This window comes from Siphateles boraxobius, unplaced genomic scaffold (genome assembly GCF_051911475.1).
Source record: "Siphateles boraxobius isolate OS27281-9 unplaced genomic scaffold, OSU_SipBor_1 9, whole genome shotgun sequence".
In the NCBI taxonomy this organism is placed as follows: Eukaryota; Metazoa; Chordata; class Actinopteri; order Cypriniformes; family Leuciscidae; genus Siphateles; species Siphateles boraxobius.
In genome coordinates this window covers 31,161,972-31,169,264 of record NW_027509219.1, presented here as the reverse complement: position 1 = coordinate 31,169,264, position 7,293 = coordinate 31,161,972, and positions in this window count along the sequence as shown.

Here is a 7,293-nt window from a genome sequence, read left to right as displayed (position 1 = left end):
TGTTTTGTTTTCTTAAAGCAATATCACATGGAACTAATGGTTAAATTTTTTTCCATAGATCATTATGATCACAGCTTTAACATTCTCAGTATTCCTGCTTAAATGAATACAGGATTTTAGCTAACTGCATGTTTTATCTTTGTATTGTACATTTCTGCTATATGTAGGCTACATAGTCACCTCTGACAACAAATTACTCTTAAACTGCTGCTTTGAAACTAAATGTATTGTGAAAACACTGCAAGGAGATTATTGATGTCTTTTGCTGGAGAAAAATCATCATTTCTCAATTTATCTCATTGCCTACTAGGAGAAACAATTCGGATATTAAAGAGATGTGGTCAGCAACTTGGCCGGTCCTGATGAAAGGAAGTGTAAGTTAGCCAATCATAAGTGAGTTTATGTAAGCTACTTTAGAAGTCATAAATGTACTTAGGCTGCGTCCGAAATCTCCAGTATTTAGTTTGAATATTTAGCCTAATTCTCGACCGCTAAAAAAGTACATTCTATATGCGTGCATGAATATAATCTGGATGTAGGCTACTAAATTCGCCATGTTGTTTTTATCATGTGACCTACCAGTGTCAGTTGTGTTCACTGTCATTCACAAATCTTCTCCTGTGGCCTCATGAGATAGTAAAGTGTCCATCGTATGCACACTTCAGAATCTCACCGGAAGAAGTGGTCATCCGGGTTTTTTGCCAGCTCTTTTATGAGTACTGTAAATTCAGACATACTTCTTTTGTCATATACTGTTTTTTGCCTATATAGTAGGGAAGTATATGCGATTTCAGATGCAGCCTTAGTCTACAAAGATCTACAAGGATGATGAAGAGATCTCATTTGTAATTAATCTTTCTTTCGTTCCAGTTTCTTTATGCACTATAAGCATTCATGAATGATATGATGCAGTCCGCATCAAATTAGATTTGATTCATTCTAGAACAGTTTTCATGCTCCGAACGCTACAAAAGGATATGAACACTAATGAATATGTAGACAGTAAAACACATCCCGACCTGTGGTAAATGAAGCAATATTCTGGCCCGAGTGAGCGGAAATTTGAGTGAGTCAGACACAAAAGCAAATGATGTCAGAGAAATCTGACAAGGCAATTAAGACAAAGGCAACCATAATTAAATAGGAAGGGCTTGCACGGGATTCTCCTGCGCTGCCGTAAAGGCTTATTTTTAGTCCTGGAATACATTAGGAATCTTAAAAAAGTGTGTTGAGCGATGAGATTGTCATGTGTAGCTTTGCAGCGCTGGAGCTTTATGACAGATGCCTGCGAGTCCATTCATTATCTGGGTTTCATTACAGTTATTGAACTTTCGCTTCCATGCGTCAGAGCCAAACTACTGGGCCTTAAATCCTGCAAGGTTCTTAATCAAAAGCAGGCCGAACCTCCTCTCTGCCTGTCTTACAGCAAAAATGTCATCTCTTCTCCAAACGTGCACCCTTCAACTCTCTCTCTCTCTCTCTCTCTCTCTCTCTCTCTCTCTCTAATGCGCTCCCTCTTTCAGTCTTGGCCCTCGAATTTCTAGAAAAATGCACCCCCCTGAAGCGGCGCTCTCTTATCCGAGTCCAGAAGAAGTCATCAAAAAGCCCGTTTCCCTCCCTCTCACAAAACTCTCTGGTACCTCAGCGAGCACATTCACTAGGAATGAAGCGAATATGCACAATATATAGAGCCAAATTCGGCGTATAAAGGTAATGCTCAACTCCGTTTATCAACATTTATTGAAGGAGACATATAATAGAAAACATGATTTCTCTTGCTGTGGTGAAATAAAGGCTATTTTACACAGTGCACGATTGCTTTGCCAAGTGCACCAGCTAATGAGATGAACTGAATAAAATGGAGGACTCAGCTTGCCATCGCAGGAATAAATTACATTTTTAAAATTATATTCAAATAGGAAAACATTTTCTTAAATATCGATCAAATAACAATTTGCTGGGTGAGCAATGCATACTTCTTTCAAAACAAAAAAATTATTCCAAAATTTTGATCAGTAGTGTGTGTGTGTGTGTGTGTGTGTGTGTGTGTGTGGGATTTCACAAAGTGCAACATGTTCCTGAGTCAACATATCTGTTGATCCTGGAACAACATCCCGATCAACCAATCAGATTTGAAGGACAAGTTTACAGTTTATGTCAAGTTTAGGCTCTCAACCAGGGTTAGGTGCTTCTACATCAGTGTCATTCACCTATAATTTCTCTCTGATTTTAGGGATAAGTTATGGACAGTGTTAGGCTTAGGGGTAGGGGCAATGTTAGGTCTACATTCTTGAATAAGAATGTAGTTCCAGGATCAAAAAAAACATGGTGATCCAGGAACATGTCTTACTTGACAGAATCTGGTTGTAATCTTACAGTTTCACTATTAGTAGAGAGTAGAGACGCTTCTGCTGAACACTGTTGAGAGGCGCACAGATAATTCATACATGCTTAATCTCTCTCCCTCCCTAATATCTGCACTGTTACTCTGCCATCTATGGCTCAAGCCACCATTAAAATTACGTTTTGGAATTAGCAACGGAGGCTTGGGATGAGATGTGTAAGACATTAGTCCTACACACAAGTGCGTTTTAACGACAAAAACCTGACAAACGCCTTGAAACACATCATCTGAACAATTTCTTGAGGTTTGGTAACCGTATTATAAGCGGAATAATTGACCCCCCGGCCGTTGAATTATTGAAAAATAATGCAAACTCGAGGTGTAACTCCGCTTCATATCGTGGCAGCATTACAACGTCGTGTGTGCATTATTTTTCAAATAATTCAACGACCCGTCGTCAATTATTCTTTACATATATCACATAAGTGTACCATTTGGGACGATGCCTATTACACTGCCCAATCAAATTTAGCAAATTTCCACATTTAGCATGAATTAAATAGGCACAACATTTCCAAAATCTCATGCAAACATGTTTTTTTTTCTTGCGGTGCTGGTTTTTTATAATGAGCTGATTGTGTTGATTTGTAAATGCACATGTATATTGTTGGTGTACTACTGAAGTCACTTTTGATAAAAAAAAAAACATATGTAAATTTATGTGACCATGGACTAATCAATAAAAGTCAAAGTTAAAAACCACACCGACAAACACAAAGTGGCCACCAAGTAGAAACAAATAGTTGTCCGATACTGTAATTCAGTGGGATAAATGGATTAGTCTCCATGGAGACGGCAGGCGGGAGTTGTAGTATGGAGGTATTGCAGTCTTCACCCAAACAGATGGGCGGTGAGACGGCAGGGAGCAGATCAATATCCATGTGCTCTAGTGAACACAGGCCTCCCTTGTCTGCTGGATCCAAACCAGCCCGAGGGCCGCCACGGCCTCTCTTCTCTCTCGCTCACTCACTGTCTTTGTCTTCCTTCAGAATTGACTGTTTTCTCACTGTGGACACTGGCTGAAAGGGATGCTTCTGATCCCAGGGTCATAAAGAGACTTGCGGCGGTCTTTGGAGGACACTGAACGCTTTTTAAAGTCACACTTCGATTAATAACCTAACAGATGACTGTGAATCCAAACGAAAGAACCTCACAGAGTGTTAACTGACTTGCCTTCATGGGAGCTGGTAAATGTACCAACTGTTCTGGATGCGCCAAGAGTCCTATATAGCTGTATGAGTAAAACTTCAACAATAAACAGGAATAAACTGGGGTTAAGTGCTTAATGAGTGCATTTTAATGTAGAACAAAACATTGGAAACTATCAAAAAGCACATTATATTAATCAAAATGTAAATGGTCATGCACACAATACACAAAGCAGCTGCCAGAATGCTAATAAAGGTGTTTACATGCACAGTAAAAAGGGGCAAAAATCTACACATGGTGTTTCCCTGATTTTATATACAGTATTTGTTTTTTTAACTTAACAATCTGGTCTGTAATGATGATCTGAAGTTCAAACTGAGCATCAAAATGGAGAAGAAAGCTGATTTAAGTGACTTTGAAAGCGGCATGGTTGTTGGTGCCAGATGGGCTGGTCTGAGTTTTTCAGAAACTGCTGATCTGGGATTTTCATGCACAACCATCTCTAGGGTTTACAGAGAACGGTCAGAAAAAGAGGAAATATCCAGTGAGTGGCAGTTCTGTGGACAAAAATGTCTTGATGCCAGAGGTCAGAGGAGAATGGCCAGACTAGTTCGAGCTGATAGAAAGGCAACAGTAGCTCATGTCACACATGTTAAAACCGAGGTCTGCAGAAGAGCAGATCTTCTGATGGCTACCTCCAGCGGGATAACACACCATCTCACAACAAAGCTCATCTCAAACTTGTTTTTTTGAGCATGACAATGAGTTCAAATACTCAAATGGCCTCCACAGTCACCAGATCTCAATCCAATAGAGTAGCTTTGGGATGTGGTGGAACGGGAGATTCGCAATCTTGGATGTGCAGCCGACAAATCTGCAGCAACTGCGTGATGCTATCATGACAATATGGAGCAAAATCTCTGAAGAATATTCCCAGCATTTTGTTTAATCTATACCATGAAGAATTAAGGCAGTTCTGAAGGCAAAAAGGGGGTCCAACCAGGTACTAGTATGGTGTACCTAATGAAGTGGCCATTATTTTAGTCATCAGTTATTTTAAATTGTAATATTTCACAATATTACTGTTTTTACTTTATTTTTGTTCAAATAAATAGCCTTGCTGAGCAAGAGACTTCTTTTAAAAATATTTTAAACGTTTTACCGACCCCAAACTTGTGAACGCTAGTGTATTTACATTATGACTGGACAAAAAGTTAGCTTTAAAAAAAGTTGGGACTAAAAGTAGTCTCTAATTCTAATCTTCCATGCTAAATTCAAGTTCAAACTAATGCCGGGCGTACACCAAAGGATTTTCACAGTCCCAGTCTAAAGACCGGCAGTCTTTAGGAATCTTACTGGAGTCTCGGCGCGCTCCCGTTGTCCTGATCGTTAAATGTGAGGTGATAATCTGCAGTCGGCGACCTGATTTATGCCAGTCTTTCTCTAGTCTTTCATATCAAACAAGTTTGATATTATCGCAAGTCTTTAGTCTCAGACTAAAAACTGTAAACCCAAGTCTTTAGATGTGAGCTGATAATCTTATAAAGTCTTTAGGTGTACAGAAAGCATAAGGCTACGTTCACACTGCAGGCTGAAACTACCCAATTCCGATTTTTTTGCCCCTATGCGACCTGTATCTGATTTTTCATGACAGTCTGAACGACACAGATCCGATCTTTTCAAATGCGACCCAAGCCACTTGGGTATGTGGTCCAAATCCGATATGTATCCGATCTTTTGAAATGCGACTTCAATCTGAACGGCCAGGAAACCCGCACCCGACCCGCACGTCATTGACATGCGACAAACATCATAATTCTGCGTTGAAGTAGGCGGGAATGAGAAGATAAACAACAACTATGGCGGACGATGCTGAGACCAGTCAATGGAAGGGAAGCGAGGTTTCTGATTTAATTCATATTTGGGGGGACAGCTCTATTCAGGCCATGTTAAGCTACTTCCGCAAACAACAAGTGACGTTGTTGAACGTTGGGTACTCTTCTGCGCATGCGGGTCACTTCTGGGTCATTTCATGTTCACACAGGAGATCACAAAAGGTCGCATTTAATTGGAAATGTGAACGGCCCTGCAAAAAAATCGGATTTTTAAAAAAAATCAGAATTGAGCATTAAGCCCCTGCAGTGTGAACGAGGCCTAACTTTATTGGCATGACTGTGGTACACTATATAGAACTGATACTATGCAAATTGGGATATTGCCAATAACTGTGACTGTACTGTAAAATTACAATAATAATTCACTCAAACCATAACGCCTGACCCGCTCTGCAGCGATGTTGTGGATAAGAGAGATTTTATGGGAAGATGGTTTGTTCACTGGGATGCTTGTGTGTGGGGGCGTTCTTGGAGAGAGCATCTATGAGATGTTGCTGTGAGACTGCTCCAGGCCTGGGTTGAAAAGCCATGGCAGAAGGTCATTAGATTCTGGTTTCACATTAGCATGTGCTGAATGGGATTACCCAGCCAGAGGAGCTCAGAGGAGACCAACACACACACACATACACACACCCTACAGGCTTTACTGCTAACAGAGCAGCCATTAGCAGAACACTAGCAAACATCATCTCTTATTTGTCTGTCTGTTGATGTTTCATTGTTATTTTTTTCCCTAGGAGTAACAATCCGTCAGTGTGTCCTCAAACTCTTCTATTGAGCTCTTTCGGTCTCATCACTCACACACACACAGAGAGAGAGAGAGAGAGAGAGAGAGTTAGTTGGAGCAGGGCTGGAGTCAAAATATTCACTGCATGACTAAAAATGGAGTCTCTGTTGACTGCAACACCTTCAGAGAAATCTCCCTGAGGCTAAAACACATCTTCAGGGACTTTTTGATATAATAATCATTGTTTTTGTTTTGGACAGCTCTTGTACGACAACATGAATGATCAAAGGTGTATTACAGTAAGCAGTACACCATTTATTAGTCAAAATCAAAAATAATTTCCCATATATTTCTATTTTTCCATATTAAATTGTGTACTACTTAATACACCTTTGACGTGTGTGTGTGAAAAATATACATCATAATATAATACACACACTAAACAAAAAGCATAACAATAAGCCAGTTCCTTTTATACATTATATATATATATATATATATATATATATATATATATATATATATTTATTTATTTAAAAAACACACAATTACATTAATATATTGAAGAAAATAATAACAACAACAACATACTTACAGTAAATCATGTTAGTCTTTTAAAAATAACACCTGACGACAATGACATTCTACATGTTCTACATGAAAAAAATATGCCACTGAAACTTTATTTGGAAAAATCATAATGTTATCTTGATAATGTCAGCACAATTCATGCTTATATTCATTCATTATATTCTTGAAAAAGTAGCATCTTCCTTCACAGTGGAAAAAATGCCTTACAAGTCAACCTATATCACATTTCACAAACGGTATATTGACCAATCAGCATCCAAGACCAGATCTAACTGGTTTATAAGAAGTCTTCAGACACTTCAGTCATCAGACAGGATATGTTATCAAGTCTTTATGCTGCGGCCACATTAAAGCAGTCCGTCTTAACCAGACGATGCCTGTTTGATATGGTGTAAAGAGCATCTCACAGCATTTCTGCATGATATTGCTGTTCCCATACTGCAAGAATGATTCATCATCAAAAACACGCATCCAGGAAAGCTGCCAATAGGCCGAGCATCTGGGAAAACGTGCTCTCTGCTTTAAGC